The sequence below is a fragment of the Lepidochelys olivacea genome (assembly GCF_965140295.1).
Source record: "Lepidochelys olivacea isolate rLepOli2 genome assembly, chromosome: 5".
Lineage (NCBI taxonomy): Eukaryota > Metazoa > Chordata > Testudines > Cheloniidae > Lepidochelys > Lepidochelys olivacea.
In genome coordinates, this window is record NC_140415.1 from 45,843,284 (window position 1) to 45,870,219 (window position 26,936).

A 26,936-nucleotide genomic window follows, 5' to 3' on the forward strand; every position below is an offset into this window, starting at 1 on the left:
GAACATCCAAACACCTAGTGTTTTGTTAATGTGTCAGTAGTCACACTCCCCTAATCAAAACGTATTTTTTTTCTGTTTTGCTATTGTTTCTGAAGCTAGCCTTAATGACAGCTATTCAGTAATGAAGTCTTTTTTTCCTTTTTGTTTTGTACAGTACTAAAATGATGCCAGAAGGAGAACCCATTGAATAAGTTAGTTCTGTACAGTGTAATATAATTTTAGTGACTGGACTAGTTTTCTGATCTGTGTCAACAAACTTGCATGAAAGAAATACATTTTTCTTCACATTTGATTTAGATATTTCCTTTTGACATAGTACCATATGTGCTGTACTGCCATAGATTATGTATGAAGAAAAAGCTATTTGAAAGGGATGTGTTAAAATAGAGTATATATATCTGTTACTTTCTTCATTTTGCACAAAAGACTGACTGTGATAGAAAGTTGTTATAATACTGACCCCCAACTCCTATTGTATAGAAACTCAATTTGCATAGCAGTAGTACTAATCAAGATGTTTGGGTTTCCATTAATAGTAACAAGCATATGTGCTTTTTCTTGTTAAGATTGTGAATAGGGTTTTAAGTTCATATTTCTGCCTGATGTATAATTAGAAGACTATCAGTTTGTCCTTAAAGGTTAGGCCTAAATGCTGCTGCTTTACTAATGCATAAATAGTTAAATAACTGAAAATGAAGGATTAAATGTTTTCCTCGTAGTGGTGGTGGAGCAAACCGTGCAGCAAAATTAACAGCTAATTTAGTGGAAAGGGAGAAATGGTTTATTTCACACATTTTCAAACCAAATTAGGAGTCAAAAGAGCTTCCATATTTCTTTTGTGTGATTTATAAGAGGGAGCTCCTGAGAGAGAGAGAGAATTCTTCCACCCTCACCTCCCACTTCATGTGTATTCCTGATGGGTCCTCCACCTTCCTATAATATACTAATCCTTGCTTCCTGGTACTGCATCATGCCACTGTTTAGATAGTTGGAGAGATTTATGTTCAGTGGTTCAAAGCTTGCTTACCAAGAGGCCGAGCACATTGCTTCCATAGCATTGTGTCTGGATGAAGAGTAAACACCTGATCCAGGAAAGCACTTAAACACATTGCTTGGTTTTACTCATGTCAATAATCCCACTGAATTCAGACACTTAAAATAGTATATGGTTCAGTAGTTTGCTGGATTGAACCTTTTTTCAGAAGAGTAGCTGGCATGTTCCTGTCCAAACACGGTTGTTTTCTTTTTACGATAGAACTTTGCATCCTTAAACAGCTGGAATAATCTGAATTTATTTTAGTCAATGCTCTGCTGACTTTGACAAGTGAGGCACAAATCACAAAGTAGTTATTTCCACCTCCACCTGATGTATAATTAGTAGCTATTGAAAGCTTACCTGATTTATAGTGAAGCAGCAGGAGGTGGAACCGGAGCTGCCACCACTGCTACCCAGGCTGGCATGGGGACAGAGCATGGGGCAGGTCCAGGGCTCGGCGGGGGCTCCTCATGTATATGCATGGCACCCCCTCTCCCCGGAGAGAGGGCCAGGAAGGCCCCCACACAGATCCATCCCCGTCCCCTGCAAGCGCCCTGCAGCCCAGGCTCAACTGCTGCAATCCTCCTGTTGCCTCACCAAGCAGTGGTTACCGCAGCAAACCCCTTTTAAAGTGACTCTGGGTGTGGGAAATTGCCATGGTAACAAGTCAGCGTCTTGACGCACTATTAGCAATACCAAAATTTGAGCCTTACACAGCATTACATTCTTCAAACTCTTTGGCATTGCATTTTGCGACTGGAGAGACTGAGTTGTGACATTTAAATCAAATCACGATTTGTCCTTCAATCTGTATATATTTATGAATTAAATAAAAAGGAATGTACACAATATGTTTTGTAACTTTTGGAAATTCTTGGTTAGGCTGTGCCTCACTGCTGGGGCTGATGAGCTGCCACTGAAGTGCTGCAATCACTCGTCCCTTGAGGGGGTTCCAATAGTCATTCTACTGTACCAAGTGACTTCAGCATCTCTCTCTGGTCAGAGATGCCACACAGCCAGCATCTGGGTGAGCGACTACTCCCAACTGCCATGGAACATTTCCCACCCAGCAACTTATATCTCTCCAGCAGATTCATGGCCCTGCCTTCTACTGACCTACTACTGTTCAGCAAGTTCATTACCTAATTTTCCTTCTGCAAATGAGAGAAAAGTCATAATGGGCCCAATCCTACTAAACATATCCTGGAAATTGAGGATGTTCTTGACATTCCAGGAGGTGTCCAGAAGCTTGCAGAGTTGTACCTGAAGTCACAGTCCACTGATACTTTAGATTAAGTATATATTCCCATTTTAGAAGCTTTTCCAAATTTTTCATAAATGTCACCTAAATAGAAACATTAACTTAAATGGGAATTGGGCATGCAAATCCCTTAGCCATATTTGAAAACCTCTGCATAAATTCTTAACGTGGTAGAAGGGACTTGCAAACGTATGTTCTTGAGCATACTTAATGCTTTATGCATTACTCTTTCAAACATGAGTCTTTTTCTTGGTTCATCAGTGGTTTGGAGCGGTGTCCAGAATGTTGCATTTTTTTTGTGAAGTAGAAATGTTATACTAGTGAAACATTAACTATGTGCAGCCTTTTATAAGACAAGTTTTTAAATTCCAGGGACTATTAGGAGTCCTAAATTGTGTGGTTAGTATTTTTTGGCTCTATAATAATTTTCTTACATTTCAAACTTTTCTCCAGGTGTTGCTGGTCTTCTGAAGTGGTCAACCAGATTCCCTTAAAGTGGTCCTCTGAGTTATAACACCGGTGAGTAAAAGAAATTAAGATTGCATTAGCTATTGTTTCCATGTTTTGTTAGACCTTGAAGTTGGGTAACTACTTGATAGATGGAAGATGTCTAGATTCTTCTCATTTTAAAGATCCTTTTTTTAGCACTAAATACCATTCATCTGAATATAAGCACTGATAGAGTACACCAAACTTGAAGGAAGTTACAGAATACATGAACTTGGTGACTACTTAACAAAATAAATAAAGGAATAAAAAGCCTTAGTTTTCAGTGCATTAGAAAATCTTGTATTTGAAAGATTGAACTTAAATATTTCAAATAAATGAGTTACAGCAGCACTTGGTGCAACACTAGTATATGTTGATATGTGTTGTATTTAGTATAACTCATGACTCTTGTAATTTCATATTCAGGCATCAAAGTGTATAGGATAAATAATTTTTTTTAACATTTGTGAGAATAGTTCTGATGGAGCATATCTAGAAATACAGAGTGAATTAAGGAATTACAGCAAACTGAGTTTCCTCGTATTAGAAACCTTATATTTCAGTGGTTCTTAAACTTTTATTTTGTGTCTCTTTTTAAAGATTTATCCTCTCCTCTCTCATTGCAAATCCCTCATGTCTCTTGTGGCAACGCAGGACGAATAATCTTTTAAAAAATTCATTATTATTTGAAATTTATTGTAGATGTTTTTGTAAACATCTTAGTTTAATTGTCAGCATAGATCAATAGCAGAGCATGAGAGTAAGACTGACAGACGGACATAATATATCATCTTAACTCTCTCCAATGTGGTACTTTTAAAAAAATGATGCAGAAGAAATGTGTTGCTCCAATTGAGAATTAACTCGTGAGTAGAGGAGAATTTCCACGCACCCTTTACATCTTATACTTTTGCCTTTTTGGTAGTGTCATATACTTGAGTATCCTATTAATTATGACAGGTTTCAGCGTGGTAGCCGTGTTAGTCTGTATCAGCAAAAAAACCGAGGAGTACTTGTGGCATCAGTCTCTAAGGTATTTAACTTCAGCTCACTGCCCTAATTTATCAAGATGATGGTTAGGATTGCTGATCTTGACAAAGTGGAGAAGTGGTCTAAAATAAATAGGATGAAATTCAATAAGGAAAAATGCAAAGTACTACACTTAGGAAGGAAATGCATAATATAAAACAGGAAATGATTGCCTAGGAAGGAGTACTGTAAATGAGAGTCGTCAATGTAATACCGTTGCAAATAAAAAAACCAAACACACAACATTCTGGGATGTATTAGCAGAAGTGTTGTAGTGGAGAACTGTGTCCAGTTATGGGCACCACACTTCGGGAAAGATGGACAAATTGGAGAATTTCCAGAGGAGAGCAACAAAAATTATTAAAGGTCTAGAAAATATGACCTACGAGGAAATATTGCAAAAATTGGGTTTGATTAGTCTGGAGAAGAGAAGACTGTGGAGGAGGGGGACATGATAATAGTCTTCAAATACATAAAAGGTTGTTATAAAGAGGAGGGTGGTAAATTGTTCTCCTTAACTGCTGAGGACAGGACAAGCAGTAATGGGCTTAAATTGCAGCAAGGGAGATTTAGGTTAGACATTAGGAAAAACTTTCCTACTGTAAGGATAGTTTAAGCACTGGAACAGGTTACTTAGGCAGATTGTAGAGTCTGTCACTAGAGGTTTTTAAGAGCAGGTTAGAGAAACACCTGTTGAGATGGTCTAGATAATACTTATTCCTGCCACAGTGCAAGGGACTGGACTAGATGACCTATCAAATTCCCTTCCAGTCCTACATTTCTATAATTAATCTTGACTTTCACAGTGTTTGCAATCCGTCCCATCTTTTAGCATTTAGATATTATTGCATGTACTATCCACTCTAATGACTGAGGATAAATAGAACAGATAATGGTGTTTGGTTCAAAATGTACCCACCTGTGTCACCAAGGTGCATCTTTAATTACCCTCTGTATTCTAATGTTTTGTGGCTATTGCATATATATCCTACAGATCATATTTTGTTTGTTTAGCTTTCCACTACTTATTACTATTGCTAGAGTTCCAAGGGCAACACAAATGAAAGATAATGAGCATCTCTTGCCTATTTTTCTTCATATTCCCTCTTTCTATTATGGCCTCTGGATAACTATATGCTTGGGATTTTTGTTTGGTTTTTTTATTTTCTAAAAATAGGATTAATCCCAAAATTTTTTTGGTGGGGAGGAGTATAAGTAGTTTACCAACAGGAATGTCATCTAGAACTGTATACAATTATTTCCTAAAGTAAATTATAGTGGTGAGGAAGTGTCACTGTAGTTAAGGTTGCATTGTGACATCTGTTTTAAGGTCTAACCTTTTTGTCTTCTAAAATTGACATGCTTAGTCAGATTTCTTTGTTGTGTCTTGGGAGGGTGCAGGGTAAGATTAGTAACCCAAATTAGGAGTCATTTGAGCCAGCAGTTCTGGAGATGTGTAAGCCCCACAAAATAACCATTTAAAAAAAAATTCTAGGTGGGTTTTTCCCCCCCAGAGCTAAAGATCAAACTATTGATGTGATGTGGGTCAAAATGGTCTCAATCTGTTGAGTTTTACCCAAGGTAGTAAATGGCACCCACTAAATTTTTGGGGGACCCAAACTGAAAACGGTATTTAAGAAAATGTACATTTTTTACACTATGCATGAGCCAATACAAAAAAAAACCCTGCAGGAATGGAAACCCTTTAGCTTTTCTATTTGCTTTAAACTTGACTCTTCTAAGTGCTCTAAAATCTAGATGGTTACACAGTCCTTGTCTACACTGGCAAGTTTCTGCACAGTAAAGCAGCTTTCTGCTCTGTAACTCCCGAGGGGTACACACTGCCAAGCCACTTAGTGTGCTTAAACTGCGCAGTTGTAGCGCTCTAAAAATCCCACCCCAACGAGAGGCGTGCAGCTTTCTGCACCAGGGCTACAGCTCTGCGGTGCCGGTGTAGACACCATGGCAATTACAGCGCTGCCGTTGGCCTCCGGGAGGTGTCCCACAATGCCTCTTCTGGCCTCTCTGGTCATCGGTTTGAACTCTACTGCCCTCCCCTCCGATGTCCAACTGTCATTCCCACCCCGTGAATTCCTTTGCAGATTTGAAAGTCCCCTTCCTGTTTGCTCGTTGATGCGTGCAGTGGTCTCAGCACATCATTCTGGGTGGCCATGCCTGCTCCACGCACCAGGCGATCCCCCGCTGGGAGCAATGTCGAGCTGCTGGACCTCATCAGCATTTGGGGAGAGGAGGCTGTCCAGTCCCAGCTGCGCTCCAGCCTCAGGAATTATGATACCTACGGACAGATTTCACGATGCATGGTAGAAAGGGGCCATGACCGGGACACATTGCAGTGCAGGGTAAAAGTGAAGGACCTGCCCAGAGTGCACCTCTCTGAATAGCGCTGCAAGTGTGAACATGCTATTGCGCAGGCAGCTGTCAATGTGAACACACAACAGCGGTTTTCCTTCAGCGCTTTCTGCGCAGTGCTCTAACTGCCGGCGCTGTAACTCTGCCAGTGTAGGCGTGCCCTCAGATGGCTTTGAAATTTGGTGCATCTCATGGGGGCGTGGAGTAGTGTTACGTTCCAAATGTGCAGTCATTTCACTGAGGGGTTCCCAAGTTACAGGGCCCTCCCCAAAACCAGTTTCCTTCTGAGCCTTGTACTGCTAAACTGAGAGGTACTAATGACTGAATGAATTACTCACCTCTTGATGTCAATTAACCCATCTAAGAACAGATTAATCACAAGCACCCACCTAAGACAAAAGGAGTCTTGAACTGAGTAGCTGAAAGTTACTGAAATTTGTGAAGATGTGTCTATGCTACAAGCACTACAGCAGCACAGCTGCAGCTACACCACAGTGTAGCATTCTAGTGCAGACACTTGCTATAGCGGCACAATGGATTTTTTCCATCTCTGTAGTAAATCTACCCTCTTGAGAGCTGATAGCGTAAGTTAACAGGAGAATTCCTCTGTTGATCAAGTGATGTCTATCCCAGGGCTTATGTCAGCTCAACTATGTCTCTTGGGCGTATGGTTATTTTTTTACACCCCTGAGTGATCTAGCTAAATTGACTTAAGTTTTAGGTGTATATCAGGCCTGAATTTTGAGTGGCAATTTCATTTCAAGTCGTGCTAACTTCACCATGGTCTGTGGTGCTGGCGGTGGCGCCCAGTGGCGTGTGTTCGGACCTGAGGGTTTGCTGCTGTTGCCACTCTGCACCCCAAGAGGTTGATTTTGAGGTCCTGCAGCTTTCCACCCATCTCCTCCTCTGCTCCAGCTGTTGGACCAGCAGGCTGGGGGTGAGCCAAGCATGAAAGCAGTTCTGTGTTGCCATTTAGATGGTCATTTAACAACTTTGTTTGTTTGCCAAAAATGCTTGCTAACAGTCCTGAATCCAATTTCAATATATTTTTTTTAAATCAATATCTTAGCCAAAAACAGAAAATTAAGTTGTTGACAGTTATTTGTGACAAGTTTGGTTTGGGGCAGGAAGTGGGCCAGTTTTCATTACAGAAACAAAAAATGTTGACTGGCTTTCCTATAGTCCTGTTACTGCTAAATAGAGCCCTCCAACAACTGTTATGTGCTCATCTCCTTACAAGTGTACAGAGTGACCATATGTTGTACTAAGATTCTCTTGAGTCAGTATAGCTTTTGCCAGCCCAGAGTTGGGCAGCCAATGTCTTACGTTTTCACAATGTTTTGTCCATAAAGTAAATACACCGTTAGTATGAGTTAAAAAGGCCAGGGACACTTTCTTGTGAAGAATCTGTGCAGCGGAGCACGCTAGAGCTGTGAAAATGTCAGTTTTTGATGGCAGTGATTTACAGGCAGTGATTTATCATGTATTTCTGGCAGTGCTGCTATTGCTAATGTCTTTCCAAACAAATATAAGGCACAACAGGACTTTGGTAACATTTCTGTGCTACCTTAATCGAGATGAGATGATTCTGTGCTGACTTCATTTTGGTCACTTTGTGCTTTACCTAGGAATAAAACTAGAGTTATATTTTCCCACTGCTTGGAAACCCAGCTTATTAAACTGGATAATGTCATTGATCTATTTACACTATAAGGTTGATATAGATTTGTAACTAACATTAAGACTGATGCCCCCACTACACATTTAAAACCAAAAAGTGGCTTTGTAAAAATGACATGGGTTTCCAACTCTACTGTGACTCAGTCAGGGTGGAGCCCCTTGTGAGGTGTCTTCACACTAGTTCAAGATCACAGGCTCATGGCTATCCTATATTAGTTATTTTAAATAATTCTGATAATCTGACAATAATTTAAACCGTTCTTTCTTTAAAAGACACCCTTATAAGTTATGTTGTATCAAAAACAACTTTCCGGGTCACAAAAAAGAAAACTGAAAGATGAAATAGGATTAGCTAAACAAGCACAGAAGTGTTCTATACTTAAGTTTGTAAGTCATGAAAACAATGAAGTTGATGATCATCAAGTAGCTGCCGAAGAAAATTTTTATGCAGACGAAGCTCAAGAAACGCAACACCACACAGAACAATAATTTGAAACAGATGCAGACACAAAACAAGAAATTACAACAGTTGAAACTGTACTAGCATGGGATGTAGATGACATTGGCGCATAGCCACAACCTTTAAACAACGAATTACTTGCCATTATACTTGAGAGAGGCCCTGTGAGAATAAAAGGTCTTGAATATCCTAAAGACATTAGAGGTAGGAAATTCACAGAAAACAATTACTACAAAAGACTTTCTAACGGTGAAATTGTCAACAGATGGTGGCTTGTGTACTCTAAATGCAGGGATGCTGTATTTTGTTTCCCATGCAAGATTTTCAATAGTTGCAATTTTAAGATAGCAACCATGGGTATTAGTGATTGGAAAAATCTTAGTCACACATTACCGCAACATGAAAAGGCACAACACCACAGTGAAAGTATGCACAAATGGTGTTTGCTGAGTATAAGGTTTAAAAAATCAGAGAACTCTTGATGGCCAAAATCAAAGATTGCTGGAGTCAGAAGCAGCATTGGCATAGTCTTCTTGAACATCTATTATCTATTGTTGAATATCTATCAACAAACAATCTTGCTTTTAGAGGAAGTGTTGAGAAATTATTCCAGCCCAAAAATGGCAATTTTGGGGGCCTTGTACAACTGCTGGGAAAATTTGACACAGTGATGAGTGAACATCTCCGAAGAGTAACTGAAAATGAAATACATGACCACTATTTGGGACCAAGAATTCAAAATGAACAGATTATGCTAATGAGTGATAAAGTGAAAGACAAAATTGTTTCATTGGTTACTTTGGCAAAATATTTTGCCGTAATTCTAGATTGCGCTCCAGATATAAGTCATCAAGAACAGATGTTGTTAGTAGTGAGATTTGTTGACATTTAGTGATTCAGCATAGATTACAGTTAAGGAATCGTTTATCACATTTTTAGAAGTAGAGGGCACTACAGGTTTTGGACTTCTTCAAGCTTTCTTTGATGAAGTAAAACAAATGGGATTGTCTGTAATGAATATTAGAGGACAAGGCTATGATAATGGTGCCAATAATGGTGCCAATTTCTGGCGTGCAAGCTAGATTGCTGGCAGAAAATCCATGAGCCTTTTTTGTTCCATGTGCATGCCACAGCCTTAATTTGATTTTGTGTGATATGGCCAAGTCTTCTGTAGAAGCTATGTCTTTTTTTGGTTTGCTGCAACACATTTACATGCTCTTTTCAGCTTCCACTCAATGATGGCAAATATTCAAAGCACATGTCAATGGTATTACCGTTAAGCATCTGAGACACGCTGGGAAAGCAGAGTAGAAAGTGCAAAAACGTTGAGAGATCAATCTGAGGAAGTTTTACGAAGCACTGGTTGCTATTTCAGAAGAAGCCAGAGATCCAGAAGCTAAAAGTGAAGCACAGCCATTGGCTTCTGAAATATCCAGCTTCAAGTTTCTAACATCTGTCGTAATCTGGTATAACATTTTTATGTAAGCAAAATAATGCAGAGTCCAATGATGCAACTTGATTCAACACTTACCTTACTAAAGAATACACAAGACTTTTTAGTGAAATACAGAGAAAATTGATTCAGAGAAGCACAGGTTACAGCAAGAGAGCTTGCACCGGCACTCGGTGTAGAACTAAAATTTCCATGTCTGAATGTGACACGAGTTTTAAGGAAAAAACAGCAAGCGGAATATGAAGGAGCAGATGAGCTCATAGACAATCCAGAAAAGAAACTTGAGGCTGAATTTTTTTAATGTTGTGATGGATAAAGCAATATCTGCCATTGATTAAAGGTTTAATACCTTACGAGTACACCATGAACAGTTTGGACACACAGGCATACTTTGTCCCTTCCTCAGAGAACTTGCAATCTAATTTGAAACAAGACAAGAGTGACTGTCATAAACAGTAGGAGGGAAGTGTTAGGGTGAGCGGGATTAGCATAACAGTAATGATGATTTCAGAGTAGCAGCCGTGTTAGTCTGTATTCGCAAAAAGAAAAGGAGTACTTGTGGCACCTTAGAGACTAACAAATTTATTTGAGCATAAGCTTTCGTGAGCTACTCACGAAAGCTTATGCTCAAATAAATTTGTTAGTCTTTAAGGTGCCACAAGTACCCTTTTCTTTTTAGTAATGATAATATAATAAGATCAGAAGGTAAATCAGGTTAGATCTGTGCACAGCTTGGTTACTCTAAATTGGTTGAAAGGATTTTAAAAATATTTTTCTTTTATAAATATACAAATAACATCAGTTGTCTCCAACTGTTGTTTAGCCTAGCAATCAACAATTGGTGGATTTTCCTCATAGGCATTGTATCATAAGTGGCTCTCGAGGAGGGATTTGAAACTTGATAAACTCTGAGTTGTAGATAAAAGTTTATTAGCAGTTCTGTGGCAATATTTTTTATAAACTTCCAACTGGAGGGAAGAAATGAAAATATTGACAGATTCTGAATTTAAAGGATAAAGTTACTTTAGTTCACATAATAAAACCTTTATCCCTTCCTGTTTCCTTTCCCTTTCTCCTATTGCTTTTCATTGTAATTGCTATGAAGGAATTTACTTACTCCTTGTCTTTGTTTGTTGTACTTCTTGCTGCAATATGAGCAAGATTCAATCAAATGTTTTGATCTTTGAAAGAGGTTGACCTAAGCAGTGCAGGACATGGATGATCTCAGCTCTGGATGGAATCCAGTCCTTCTAGCCAATTGTTGTTGACTGTGACATTTGGAGTACCCTGCTCCTCAGAATGTATTTCAGGCAGTGTAAGATGAGATCATATCAGCTGCTTGCATCCACCAGAAAATGTCTGTTCAATTAAATAAATCAGTTCAGATTTATAGGAAATCTATTTACAGTTGTGGCAGAAACAAGGAGATTGCTTTTGTGATGGTATATTACTAAAACAGTGACTGCAGGGTGGCTATTTAACACATTTGCAATGTATGATTCAAGTATATGGTGTCAAAAGAGCTAAATGGCTGACATTTTAAGGCGTATATAAAACCAGAATAAAAATGCTTTTTGAGTTTCACAATGTGTAGCATAGAGATTTCCCCCCATTCGTTGTCTTTGTAGTCAGAACGTGCAGTTGTGATGTCAGCTTGTGGTAATCATTGAAATTGAGATCCATTTTTTTCCTTCAGTTAGGATTTGGGAAAAAAAAAAACTTGATGAACAAGGCCTTGATTCAGCAAAGCACTTAAGCCCATACTTAACTTCCACCGTTTAAGTACTCCCATTGAATGGGATACTCGTGCAATGAAAGTTAAGCATTTTACCCTAGTGCAGAGCCTAAAACATATAATCAATATTTCAACCATAATTACACAACTGAATGCCCATCACTCAAATTATGGAAATGAAATAGAGGGTTTTTTTAATATAAAATAGATTTAGTGCAAGCAGACATGGATTGTTCTATATATTGTTTACATGTATGTCCTGTATATATGCAACCTCATCCTCTCTAATCCATCTCTGCTCCCACCCTCCCCATTTACAGGCCATTTTACATTGATACACGAGTCACTTCACACTCATGATACTGCAGTACAGTTAAGCACGTGCACATGTTTGCTGGATCAGGGCCTAAGATAATAGGCTGCAGCCTGGTTGATTTGAGTCTCTGCATGTTTTCCCGGTAATGCATTTTAATGAATAGCACGAATAGCAGAGTTCTGAAGAAAAAATCGGACATTCACAAAATATCTTTATGAACATTCTTTTGGGTATAATTTTATTGAGTTTATGGTAACTCAAAACCTGGTCCTGTTTGCATTTAAGTTAATGGGAAGTTTTCAATTAACTTCAATGGAAGCTGGATCATACAGCTCTTAAGTAATACATCTCAGGACTATGATGGAGCTCAGAGGGTTTTTAAAACTAAACTTCTGACTTCTGTGAATACAAATCAAAAGTTTGATGCTGCTAATAGTTTTGATCTATCTAAAAGCTCATTTTCTTTAATTCTGCTTAGCATAAAACTTAAATATAGACTAAAACAATAGTGTTTTCCCTTTTTTTGTATGGAATAATAGTGATATGGATTTTTTCCAATATACAATAAAACGGCAAGTTGTGAATTTGTATCTTATTTTTCTATATTGGATATATTGTATAAGGCTATTAATATTCAATCTTAACTCTGAAAAATATTTTTTTTTGTAATTTGCCTGTTTCATATGACCTACTTTTATTTGTTTCTTTTTTGAGAAATTTCTGTAATGTTTAGTGTAGGTCTACTACCAGCTAGTGGAGACAGAAACTACTGTATATTCTTTCTTAGTGACTTTTTTCAGCCTTTGTTATGCCTGATTAGGAGGGAGGAGTTGGAGGAGTCAGTGAGCAAAGAAAAAGGCATTAACGTGTGGAGTCCCTTTTTTGCAAACGATCAGCAACTCTCCGGGTCATAAACCTGATTGGACTGGTAATTTACCTTTAAAACAATTGGTGCAATGATTGACTAAGGTGGCTCTTTATTGAACCTGGTATATTTGTAGAGTGCCTAGTTGAGTTGTATTTTTGTACAGTGTCTGTTGAGACCTCTAGCTGCTGCTACTACTAATAAAGAGCTGTCTTCAGTCTTACAGAATTCATTGTAGGCTGTGAGATTGCACTCTAGGAGTTTAATCACAATGTGACATGGGATTTTGTTTAACTGAGGATCATTAGCAATACTGCTCAGTCAAGACCTACATTTTTACATCTAGATTTCAAACCTACCGAAACAAGGGTTTATAATGAACATGATAACCCAACTTCAACTCTGTTGATGTTAAAAGAAAAGGAGGACTTGTGGCACCTTAGAGACTAACAAATTTATTTGAGCATAAGCTTTTGTGAGCTACAGCTCACTTCATCGGATGCATTCAGTGGAAAATACAGTGGGGAGATTTATATACATAAGAGAACATGAAACAATGGGTGTTACCATACACACTGTAACAAGAGTGATCAGGTAAGGTAGCTATTACCAGCAGGAGAGTGGTAGGGTGGGGAGGGGGAGAGAAATCTTTTGTAGTGATAATCAAGGTGGGCCATTTCTAGCAGTTGACAAGAACGTCTGAGGAACAGTGTGGGAGTGGGGGAAATAGTTTTACTTTGTGTAATGACCAATCTACTTCCAGTCTCTATTCAAGCCTTAGTTAATTGTATCCAGTTTGCAAATTAATTCCAATTCAGCAGTTTCTCGTCGGAGTCTGTTTTTGAAGTGTTTTTGTTGAAGAATTGCAACTTTTAGGTCTATAATCGAGTGACCAAAGAGATTGAAGCGTTCTCCAACTGGTTTTTGAATGTTCTAATTCTTGATATCTGATTTGTGTCCATTTATTCTTTTACATAGAGACTGTCCAGTTTGACCAATGTATATGGCAGAGGGGCATTGCTGGCACATGATGGCATATATCACATTGGTAGATACGCAGGTGAACAAGTGTCTGATAGTGTGGCTGATGTGATTAGGCCCTATCATGGTGTCCCCTGAATAGATATGTGCACACAGTTGGCAACGGGCTTTGTTGCAAGGATAGGTTCCTGGGTTAGTGGTTCTGTTGTGTGGTGTGTGGTTGCTGGTGAGTATTTGCTTCAGGGCGGCTGTCTGTAAGCAAGGACTGGCCTGTGAGAGTGATGGGGGGGGGTGTGTCGTCCTTCAGGATAGGTTGTAAATCCTTGATGATGCGTTGGAGAGGTTTTAGTTGGGGGCTGAAGTTGATGGCTAGTGACGTTCTGTTTTCTCTGTTGGGCCTGTCCTGTAGTAGGTGACTTCTGGATACTCTTCTGGCTCTGTCAATCTGTTTCTTCACTTCAGCAGGTGGGTATTGTAGTTGTAAGAACGCTTGATAGAGATCTTGTAGGTGTTTGTCTCTGTCTGAGGGGCTGGAGCAAATGTGGTTGTATCGTAGAGCTTGGCTGTAGACGATGGATTGTGTGGTGTGGTCTGGATGAAAGCTGGAGGCATGTAGGTAGGAATAGCTGTCAGTAGGTTTCTGGTATAGGGTGGTGATTATGTGACCATCACTTATTAGCACCATAGTGTCCAGGAAGTGGATCTCTTGTGTGTACTGGTCCAGGCTGAGGTTGATGGTGGGATGGAAATTGTTGAAATCATGGTGGAATTCCTCAAGGGCTTCTTTTCCATGAGTCCAGATGATGATGTCATCAGTGTAGTGCAAGTAGAGTAGGGGCATTAGGGGACGAGAGCTGAGGAAGCATTGTTCTAAGTCAGCCCTAAAAATGTTGGCATACTGTAGGGCCATGTGGGTACTCATAGCAGTGCTGCTGATTTGAAGGTATACATTGTCCCCAAATGTGAAATAGTTGTGGATGAGGACAAAGTTACAAAGTTCAGCCACCAGGTTTGCCATGACATTATCGGGAATACTGTTCCTGACGGCTTGTAGTCCATCTTTCTGTGGAATGTTGGTGTAGAGGGCTTCTACATCCATAGTGGCCAGGATGGTGTTTTCTGGAAGATCACTGATGGATTGTAGTTTCCTCAGGAAGTCAGTGGTGTCTCGAAGATAGCTGGGAATGCTGGCAGCGTAGGGCCTGAGGAGGAAGTCTACATAGCCAGACAATCCTGCTGTCAGGGTGCCAATGCCTGAGATGATGGGGCATCCAGGATTTCCAGGTTTATGGATTTTGGGTAGCAGATAGAATACCCCAGGTCGGGGTTCCAGGGGTGTGTGTGTGTGCGGATTTGTTCTTGTGCTTTTTCAGGGAGTTTCTTGAGCAAATGGTGTAGTTTCTTTTGGTAACCCTCAGTGGGATCAAAGGGTAATGGCTTGTAGAAAGTGGTGTTGGAGAGCTGCCGAGCAGCCTCTTGTTCATATTCTGACCTATTCATGATGAAGACAGCACCTCCTTTGTCAGCCTTTTTGATTATGGTGTCAGAATTGTTTCTGAGGCTGTGGATGGCATTGTGTTCTGCATGGCTGAGGTTATGGGGCAAGTGATGCTGCTTTTCCACAATTTCAGCCCGTGCACGTCGGCGGAAGCACTCTACGTAGAAGTCCAGTCTGTTGTTTCGACCTTCAGGAGGAGTCCACCCAGAATCCTCCTTTTTGTAGTCTTGGTAGGAAGGTCTCTGTGGGTTAGTATGTTGTTCAGAGGCGTGTTGGAAATATTCCTTGAGTCGGAGACGTCGAAAATAGGATTCTAGGTCACCACAGAACTGTATCATGTCCGTGGGGGTGGAGGGGCAGGAGAGGCCCCGAGATAGGACAGATTCTTCTGCTGGGCTAAGAGTATACTTGGATAGATTAACAATATTGCTGGGTGGGTTAAGGGAACCACTGTTGTGGCCCCTTGTGGCATGTAGTAGTTTAGATAGTTCAGTGTCCTTTTTCTTTTGTAGAGAAGCAAAGTGTGTGTTGTAAATGGCTTGTCTAGTTTTAGTAAAGTCCAGCCACAAGGAAGTTTGTGTGGAAGGTTGTTTTTATTTATGAGAGTATCCAGTTTTGAGAGCTCATTCTTTATCTTTCCCTGTTTGCTGTAGAGGATGTTGATCAGGTGGCTCCTAGAGCAAACAGGGAAAGATTCAAATTGCGTCCACACTAACCTTAATTCGAAACGGCAATGTTGATTTCAGCGCTAATCCCCTCGTTCGCCTTTATGTCGAAAAAAATGGCTTAGTTGTGTGGACAGATGCAGGGTTAATTCTATTTAACGCTGCTAAATCCAACATAAACTCGTAAGCTGACACTAGCTGCCCTTTGTGTGAGATGCACTGCAGTGCTTTTATTCATAATTTCCCCCTTAAATAAACTCTGTCATGGAGGAATTATATTCTTCTGTGAAAATGATTTCTGTAATTTAAATTGACTCTTTGAAGGGCATTTGTCACCTACTTCTCCATCGTTAAAAAATGCATACACCTGATTGTTTTCTTTGATCTATTTTCTTTGTGAACCTTGTGTAAAGACATCCAGTGCAGAGGGTATCATTGTACTCAGCTCAAGTCTCTCAGGAGTGAGTGTGGAAAAGAACGATAAAGGGAGAAGTGAAAAGCTAAAATGATCTTGGAAGCTATGGCGACTAACTTCAATCAAAGATCTGTAAACACAGCCCACACATGTTTGTAAGGAAATGAATACTTCCTGTCATTACATTCACTGGGAGGTCACCGAATAAATCCAGGTAAACGAGAAATGCTAAGCTGCTTAGGCTGCAAGTAGACCTCATAGACTCAGGGAGACTAATGGGAACTCAAACTTTAAAGCTGTCTGTTGGGCTGGACTAGCCAATGATATTGTTGAAACATTACATCTGTTGTTTCTTACTTCCCACTTTTCTGGCAATAGCCTGTCTTCATTCTTTCCACTGTAGGTAGCTGCAGGAGCTCAATAGAGCTCAATTCCATCTTCAGATACACAAAATTAAGCAAAGAATAAAGAAATTAAAGATGTAGTGTGTTACGTATTTGATTACATTGATTTCTAGAGGATAGTATATAGGAGCTGAACTATTTTAACTGCACAGAGGCAGACAAATGTGTTGAGATACTCATCTGTCATGTGTTTTGAAATATGGCCATCAAAAACAAACTCCAAGATGAAGAGACAGGCCTCTCAATAGTGGATAGACATGAGAAGAATTAGAAAAGCACTATTCTTGCATTGCTGTCTTTGGTCAGGAAACTAAGGTTTCTATAGATAAAAAAATTTCATTTTTCACACACTCCTGCCTCTTACCCAGAGTGGGGGCACGGGTTACTCAGAGTGTTGTGTGAACCTCAAATATTAATTATAATACTCATTCAAAGTGACCCTCCATATCTCAGATACAAATGTGCAGTTTGAATAGCTAAAGAAAAATATGAATTCTTACATAGTTTCTTCAAGGTGTTGTGCCCTATTCCTCAGTGAGCCACCAGAGCTCTCTCTTTCCTGGCATCTCTGATCCCCAATATCCCTTCTACTTTTAACTCATTTGGTTGTAGATTGCTCTCTAAGGCCTTGTCTACACTACACATTTTATCAACAAAAGTGAGCTTTTGCTGACAAAACAGCGGAGGTGTACACACTGAAATACTCCTCCTGCTGATGTAACTCCCCTGCTATGGTGACAGAATAAAACCACCTTGACAAGCGGCATAGAGCTTTTTGTGATGTAGTTAGAGTGACACAGCATCAGTGTAGACACCTTACTGGGTCATGTTGCCCTAATAGGCCTCCAGGAGGTGTCCTACAATGCCCATCATGACCGTTCTGGTCACCAGTTTGAACTCTGTTGCCCTGAAGGTACACAGGTATGCACGCCTCCCTCGTTTAAAGGCCTGAGAGTTTTTGAAATTCCTCTTCATGTCTGCTTGGCATGCACAGTTCACACAGCATCTTCCCAGCTGACCGTGGCAGCATTACGCAGCTAGCACTCTCAGCATGGAGCACACCGGAGCTGTTTGATCTGTTGAGTATATGGGGAGAGGAGGCTGTGCAATCGCAGCTTTGCACCAGCCGTAGGAATTTTTATACCTACTGGCTGATTCCTAGTGGTATGCAGGAGAAAGAGGCACGAAAGGGACATGCAGCAGCATTGTGCTAAATTTAAGGAGCTGAGGCAGGCGTACCAGAAGGCAAGAGAGGCCAACCATCACTATGGTGCGGCGCGAAGACATTGCTTCTCTAAGGAGCTGCACGCCATCCTTGGCTGCAACCCCACCTCCCCCGCCAAGAGTCCTGTGGATACTTCAGGGGGACTGGAGGCAGCGGCCAGAGGACTCAGCCCCAATGAGGAAGTGGTGAACGAGGAGGTGGAGCTGGAGGATGATGTGTTGCCACTCATCCGGTGGCGCGGTGAGTCAGGACCTCTTTTCCACTCCAGAAGGGTCTAGCTGGCCACAGCACTCCAGCTCTGGCACGCAGGATGCATGAGAGGGGCGCACCAGTAAGTGCTCATTTTCCTTTGACACAGCATGGGGAGAGGAGATGGAGCTCTTATGTACTTTGTTATATGATAGAGGAAGAATAAGGGACAGAAATTAACAACAGAGCCTGTCCATCTATGCAGTGGCGCCACGGCGGAAAAGGTTATTAATATACATAGGGATGTCTCTGGAATTCTCCATAGTGATCTCTAGGAAACTTCCTGTAGGTATTCTGTAATCATCTGCCTAAGATTCCTTGGCAGAGTTGCCTTGTTTCTCCCTCACTGTAGGAAACTTTGCCACGCCACCCAGCAATTTATTTATGCAGAGTGGCACACAGGCAAGTGGCATATGGAGCCGGACTGCAGCCACAATGATGCAGAAGATGCACTCTTGCATCCTGGATTACCCTTAGAAGTGAGATATCGGGTTCAATTACCCTAGCCTGTGGAAAAGGGCACCAATACTCAGAATAGGCTCCCTAGCTGCTTATAGTAACCTCCTTCGCAAACCACTCTTTGTTCCTTTTTGCCCTTTCCCCCTTGCTCACCCTTTTCTCCCCGTAAACTCACCATAATAGGGACTCGTGGTGACCTGTGTGTTAGCAAAGGGACCGTGAGAAAGAGGTACCCTAACCACAAAAATGCTACTCGTTTTTATGTCCCTTGTTTGTCCAAAAGTTTGTGTTTTATCCCATCATTTAACTTGAGTCTTTTGAAATAAAATGAGTCTTTATGTGTGACATAATTCTATTGCTCAGTGCTAACATTAAGAAACAGTAGCTTTAGGTAGGAATATTTGCTCCTTGCTACTAATGCTCAAGAAGCAAACACTACAGGATTAATTCATGGCAGCAAATAAACATTGCCTGGCCAAATGCATCACATACAGACATGTTACTGGGAATCATTGTCAGAATGCTCCTTCAAAGCCTCCCTGATTCGAATAGCCTCCTTTTGTGTCCCTCTAGCAGCCAGCCAATCAGCCTGAGTGGCCTACCCCGGAGAACTTTTCCCCCTTTGATTCACAAATATAATGAAGAGTACAGCAGGCCACAATGACCATCAGAATATTTTCCTCATTGAGGTCTAACTGGCCAAAAAGACAGCACCAGCGACCTTTTAATGGGCCAAAGGCACATTCAGTAGTCATTCGGCACATGCTCAGCCTGTTGTTAAAGCGCTTTTTGTTGCTGTGTAGATTCCCAGTGTAAGGCTTCATGAGCCACAGGAGCAAAGGGAATCTTCTGGTCTGGAAAGTCCCAGTGTGCAGCTTTCTGTACAGTACAGTGTTCCAAAGGATGCATGCATCATGCACCTTCCCTGACCACCCTGCATTGATGTCAGTGAAATGGCCCCAGTAATCCACCAGTGCCTGCAATAACATGGAGAAGTAGCCCTTTTGATTGATGTACTCCATTGCAAGATGGTCAGGAGCCACAATTGGGATATGCGTGCCATCTATCACCCTGCCGCAGTTAGGAAATCCCATTGCCTCAAAGCCATCAAGTGTTTCCTGCACATTACCAAGAGTCACAGTCCTTTGTAGCAGGAGGCTATTAATGGCCCTGCACACTTACATCACCGCAGTCCCCACGGTGGACTTTCCAACTCCAAACTGATTCACACAGCACGGTAGCAGTCCGGAGTTGCCAGCTTCCACGCAGCAATCATCACTCGTTTTTTTTAAGCTCCACACACAATTTCAGTAAGGTAGTTCTGCACATTTGAAAGTTCTGCAACCACTGCTTGTCATGCCATACATGCATCACGATGTAATCCCACCACTCAAGTCGACTTAACTCTGTATTGTTAACCTTTTCTAACTCTATTAAAAAGGAAGGAAACAATGGCCGGCCCTCCAAATGAGCACATTGGTAGCTCTATTAAATTCAATGATACTGCTTGTATGTTTAAGTACTTCTCTGTACTGGGGCCTAAGGAATCAGATTAGTTGATAAAACTAACACAGAGATATTCTGTGCAAAAAGTAAAAATGTAGTCCTGTTTCAAACAGAACTAGATTAACGTTCACTAGATAATTTTTAGTGCACACCAGCAGGGTCCACACTGGCAGGTTAGTAACATGCTGGTGCGAACCAGAATTTACACCTCCACTGGTGAAGACTAACACACCATGTAGACAGTTCCTAAAACTCTCTAATTCAATATTTTTACAGGGTATGTCTGTTTTAGTTTTATCAACTATTCTGTTGATAGACAAGCCCATGTAGACAAACCCTTAATGTCCCAGGCAGCTATGTGAACAAATGTCCTTAATACTTAGCAATTTTGTAGCTCTTTTGATCTTCAAAATCATATATATAGATTAACTAATTGATCCTCACAACATCTCTGAGGTAGGTAATTATTATAATCCTTATTTTACTGATTATAGAAAGATGAGGCACTGTGATAGACTTGTCCACAGCACATATGATCCAGTGTCAAGAATTCATGGCTCCGAGTCCTGTGCTCAGACCATGTAACCACAAATCTGCTTACCATATGGTGGCCTGTGATTACTGCAAGGGTCAGTTTGAAAGAGTGGATGGATACAAGAAAATGAGGGGTTACTTATATTGTAACAATTTGGATCTGTCCTTTTAAGAAGAATAGATTATAAAGCCAGGAATGATCATCGTGATCATCTGGTCTGACCTTCTGTGTCATTGGACTTCTGTGAATTAATTCTTGTTTGAACTGGAACATTTCTTTAAAACATCCAATCTTGATTTAAAATTTTCCAGTGATGAAGATTCCACCACAGCCTGTGGTCAGTTGTTCTGATGCTTAATTACTATTACCGTTAAAATTTTGTGCCTTATTTTGAGCTTCAGCCTCCCACCATTAGATCGTGTTGTACCTTTCTCTACTAGATTCAAGAGCCAATTGTTAAATATCTGTTCCCCATCTAGGCACTTACAGACTGTAATCAAGTCACCTCTTCACCTTCTCAGTTAAGCTTAATAGATGGAGCTCCATGAGACTTTCATTATAAGGCATGTTTTCCAATCCTTTGGCCATTCCTGTAGTTCTTCTCTGAACCCTCTCTAATTTGTCAACATCCTCTTGAATTATAGACATCAGAACTGGACACACTGTTCCAGCAGTGGTTGTGCTAGTGCCAAATACAGAGATAATATAACCTCCCTATTCCTACTTACGATTCCTCTGTTTATACCTCCAAGGATCACATTAGCCCTTTTGGCCATAGCATTGCACTGGGAGCTCATGCTCAGCTAATTATCCTCCATGAATCTCCAAGTCCTTTCCAGAGTCACTGCTTCCTTGTCAGTGTAACCTATGTTGTTTGCTCCCAGATGTATACATTTACATTTGGCCATATTGAAATGCATATTGTTTGCTAGCGGCCAGCTTACTGAATGATCCACATCACTCTGTATCAGTGACCTGTCCTTTTCATTATTTACCACTCTCCCAATCTTTGTGTTTTCTACAAAGTTAATCAGTAATGATTTTGTTTTCTTTCGGTCACTGATAAAAATGTTAAATGGTGCAGGGCTAAGAACCAGTCCCTGCAGGACTCCAATAGAAACACTACATTCCCGATTTAAAACTGCATGAGACCTGTCAGTTAGCCACTTTCTAATCTATTTAATGTATGTCATGTTAATTTTGTATCACTCTAGTTTCTTAATCAGAAGTCTAAGTATATTATATTAACACTATTACTTTCATCAACCAAATTTGTAATCTCATTTAAAAAAAATCAAGTTATTTGACAGAATCTATTTTCATTAAACCTCTGTTGTTTGGCATTAATTATATTATCTTCCTTTAGTTCTTTATTAATCAAGTTCTGTATCAGCTGTTTTATTATTTTGCCTGGGGTCAGTGTCAGGTCGATAGGCCTATAATTACCCAGGTCATCCTGTTTACCTTTTTAAAATACTGGCACAACATTAGCTTTCTTCCAGTCTTCTGGAACTTCCCCAGTGTTCCAAGACTTATTGAGAAACAACATTAACAGCCCAGATAACATCTTGGCCAGCTCTTTTAAAATTTTTGGATGCAAGTTACCTGGATCTGCTGATTTAAAAATATCTAGCTTTAGTAGCTTCTGTTTAACATTCTCATTAGTTACTGTTGGGATTTAAAGTATTTCATTATCATTATATTGTATGACCTTATCACCTATTTTTTCCCAAATGCAGAACAGAAAATATTTATTGAACACTTCTGTCTTGTCTGCATTACTGTTGACAGTTCTACCATTTGCATCTGGTAATAGACCAGTCCCATTGTTAGGATTCTTTTTCTTCATAATACCCTTAAGAAATCCTCCTTATTGTTCATAACTCTGTTGGGCATAGATTTCTCTGTGTCCCTTTGCTTCCCTTACCAATTTTCTACAGGTATTAGCTTATGATTTAGGTTCATTACAATCAACTTCTCCTTTCTTCCATTTGTTATGTATGTATATATTTATTTTTATACTTCATTTCACTTCATCTATAAGACAGACTGCTTTTGTGCCAGTGAATGTTTTTAAGAGCATCTTTCCTCCAGTAACATTTATTCATTTTTCAGTGTTAATTTTCAAAAATGCTTCTGATGTCATGCATGAGTTCCCTAGTGCTCTGCTGATAAATGACACATCAAGATTTTTTAGTTCCATCCTGAACAACTTTCTGGAAGAGGAAAATTCCTAAAGAGTGAAGTGACACTCTTGGGTGTTTTTGTATGTTATAAAAGGTAACCTGTAAAAATACCTCTGGAATTTATAATGAGCATCATTTAAAAATTAACATGTTACTTCCCTGAGAAATTAAATTTACAGTGTTATTTCTCATTCTATGTATAGAAAATACCACACATACACTCAAGTAAAATCAAATACCGCTATTTGGCAATTATTTTTACCAACCAGGCACGTATTTTTTTTTATTTTATATATCATTTTATGCATATTACGAATACAAGAATGGTCTTGTCCCAATCTGAGCTGTGTGCATTCTAATACACATTTGATTGCAAGCACAGTGTGGTTCTGGTCCATGAGCAGGGCTCCTAGAAGCTACTGCAATAGGAATAGGAAATACTAACTACCTTTGGAAGGAGATATGTTGGCTTATTTACATCTCTGGTGGTGATCACTGCGGTGTATGTAGAAAACAGGAGAAAGAATGCGTACAATAAATACTAAAATATCAGAGTATCAGACCAGAGTCTTCAGCTCAGTGTATCTTAGTTCTCTGAGTTGCATTTTTCCTGAATCAAATCTAGATTTAAAAATCTCTGTTCAATGCTTTGTTAGTTTCACAGACTTAAAGTTGTTTTTGTTTGGAGTATCAACTGTTCCTAGACCTCTCTTTGTCCTCTTATCTTTGTCTAGCTGGTACAATGTTGCAATTGTACTTTTCCTAGATTTTTAAATCTATCTCTTAGAGAAGTAGTACATGAAGACAAAATATTTTCATAAAGATTCTTTTGAGAGTAAAAATTAATTCACTTGAAAATTAAAGTGCACTTAAAATAGTTTCTAAAGATTTGAAATCTTTATTAAACTAGGGAAATCCTTCTCTGCAGATAATTTTTATATGTTTAATGGAAAAGTTGATGGTGAGAAGAACAAAAGGAAATTCAATATGTGGGAGCTTGAAAACATCAACTGGAATCCAACTAGTTTTCCAGATCAAGTTAAGCATATTTCTTCCTGGAGACTGGATACAGTTCAGGTCACTTCCTGAGGCTGTCAAACTCATTATAAAAATGGCAGTAAAAGGTTCTTTGGTGCACATATGCCAAGACAGCGTTTTATTTTAATGTAAACATTTACTAAGTCTGCTTCCGTAGCATTCCCACAAGTCCACCCTCTGATGACTGGTTATCAGGTTGCTTTCTGTGCGTTACTGCATTTTAATGATGACAGTTTCATCAGACTGCTTTAGGCACTCTACCCTCAGGGGTATTTGTAGTGTGACTTATAAATGTATTACTTGTGCAGTGAGATGGAGCACTTCAGTAGTCTATAAACAATATATGTAAGTGAATGCAAAAGATGATAGATCAGATGCCATGACCCGTGCTTTATGGTGGATAGAGTGTTTGGTAGCAGGAGGGAAATGAAAACATTGTTTCTAGTAATAACAAGTTGGTATGTGACCTTCCTTTTTATGAAAAGGAATCAATAATAAATATCACTAACTTAAAATGAGAAATCTGTACTGCCATGATTATATGTTATTAACTTATGCTAACCTCTTAAATTGTAAATTTATCAACAAAGGTATTCAGAATTTTCCTTGCACTCAGATCTGGAAACAAGTGTGTAATGGAATCTATGATTTAAAAAAGAAAAAAAAAGCAGTATAGACACCTTCCTAATTAGTGTTTCCACAAATGTAGGAAGTCCCGGGGAAGAAGAGAGCGCAGCAAAGCTTGCAGAATATAGAGTAACAGAAGAGGTGTAACAAAGTGGTTTGGAATGGATTTGCTACAGCTGTAACTTTTTAATATTATGGTTGAAATGTTTTCCTTATTTTCTAACACCTTTTTCTAAATTCATTTAATGACCAGCTCTGCTATGACTTGCACAGGGTGTAACTCAGGCTAGAATTTGATCCATAGTCTCCTTGCATACAGATTTTTCTTACTTTTCTCCAGAGGCTTTTGCCTTCTTTCAAGAGCATCCATTGTCAGCAGTTTTGTGAAATGTCAGTAGCTTAAGGCTCACTAATACTGAGAATATCACATCCATTAAATATAGTCCAACTGGAATGTAAAAAATATAATAAAGATAAAATTTAACATGAAATATTAAAATGTTGTTAATCCCTGCTAATACAAGTAAGCAGGAAGACAATGCCTCAGCTCTAGCATAGTTACTGTGTTGGTAATCTTAGTACTCTATGAATGAATGCATAACTCCTTTTCACTTACTAGAGTGTATGACTACAAGCTGGGGAATGTGAGATGATTAATCCTTGAGTTCTAGTGCCTTTTCTAGATTGGTGTGAATAATAATAATTCAATAGTCTGGATAGAATGAATCCCCAGGAACTTTCTCAGTAGTCCAAGTGAGCAGGTCAGTCTTTTCCTCTCACTTTTTCTTTTCTCTGTTGGGGCTGGAGAACCAAAGGGATGCAATATAATCCAACAAGGCATTTTGGGAAAAGAATGAAGGCTGTGAGGAGAAACAAGTATCAAACATATGGGACCAGATATAGTGGTGCCAGCATGATGGGAGGAAGGACCCAGTTTGTAGCGCTGCTACCGGATGTACACGTGCAGCTGAGTCCATGCAAGTTCCTCTGCCCACTGTCCTAGCCCCACCCCTTCCCCAAGGCCCCACCCCAGCTCACTACATTCCCCCTCCCCTGGTGGCTCGTTCTCTCCCACCCTCCTTTCACTGGGCTAGGGCAGGGAGTTGGGGTGCAGGAGGGGGTGAGGGCTCCATCTGGGGGTGGTGGGGCTGGGGATGAGAGGTTTGGGGTACGGGAGGGGGCTCCAGGCTGGGGGGTGGGGCTGAGGGATTTGGAGTGCGGGAGGGGGCTGCGGGTTGAGGCAGGGGGTTGGGGTGCAGGAGATGAGACTCTGGGGTGGGGCCGGGGATGAGGGGTTCAGGTGTGGGAAGGGGCTCTGTGCTGGGGTGGGGTTTGGGGTGTAGGAGGGATGAGAGCTCTGTGCTGGGTGTGTGCGCTCTGGGGGGGGTCTGGGATGAGGAGTTTGGGGTGCATGAGGGTGCTCTGGGTTTGTGGGGAGCTCAGGGCTGGGGCAGGGGTTGGGTCGTGGGCTTACCTCGGGCGACTCCCGGTCAGTGGCGCAGCGGGGGGACTAAGGCAAGCTGCCTGCCTGCCTGTCCTGGCACTGTGCTGCACGTGCCCCGGCAGCAGCCAAGTCCAGGTCCTAGGTGGGGGCGCCAGGAGTCTCCATGCACCACTGTCACCTGCAGGCACCACCTCCCCCAGCTCCCATTGGCCGGGAACCAGCCAATGGGAGTGTGGAGCCAGTGCATAGGGTGGGAGCAGCACGCGGAACCCCATGGCCCCCTGCCTAGGAGCCGGACCTACTGGCCACTTCTGGGGCGCGGTGCCAGGACAGGTAGGGACTAGCCTGCCTTAGCACCTCAGCACCGCCAACCAGACTTTTAATGGCCCGGTTGACGGTGTTGACTGGAGCCACCAGGGTCCCTTTTCAACCAGGTGTTCCGGTCAAAAAATGGACACCTGGTTCACCTTACCAGATAGGTGTACGTGAGAGGGACTAAAAATGGATCTAAAGCGCAGCTCGCATGTAATGTTGACAGCTATACAATATATTCCAATTGGCTTTGTTGCATAAATTAGTTTCCTTGTGAATAGAATATTTAATCTACTTCTTTTTTTGTTGGACGGTTTTTTAAAAATTGAATCCAGACACACCATTTTTGGTTTCCTTGTGGTGTACGTTGATGTACAAAGCTGATTCTTTTGAATGTCTTTCCACTTCAGAAGGATACAGTAAAATATGAAAGGGCTGTAGAGTCCCTTTTGTGCCGAGACTTCCACTGAGACTTTTAAAAATACAATAATCTGGATGTGATGAACTGCTAGTTTCTGTTCTAATATTTGATGTTGATTGTATTAAACATGTTATAGGCCCATATCCTACAAGCACTTATGCACATAACTTTATATATATAAGTAGTGCTGCTGAAATCAGTGGGACTCCCTGAGTGGGTAAAGTTAAGCATCTGGATAAGTGCAGAACTGGGTTATAGCCAACACAGTCTTTGCAGT

The 26,936-nt window shown here is 40.5% G+C and overlaps 1 protein-coding gene across 6 annotated transcripts in view; it reads left to right on the forward strand.

Annotated features, from left to right (window-relative positions):
- Positions 1-26,936, forward strand: part of LHFPL2 (LHFPL tetraspan subfamily member 2) — a 191,557-nt gene that overhangs the window by 82,235 nt on the left and 82,386 nt on the right. For all 6 annotated transcript variants that reach the window (XM_084628711.1, XM_084628707.1, XM_084628708.1 and 3 more), the window contains one exon: positions 2,751-2,816. The gene's annotated coding sequence lies outside the window, so the exon portion shown is untranslated. The remainder of the gene's footprint in view (positions 1-2,750; positions 2,817-26,936) is intronic.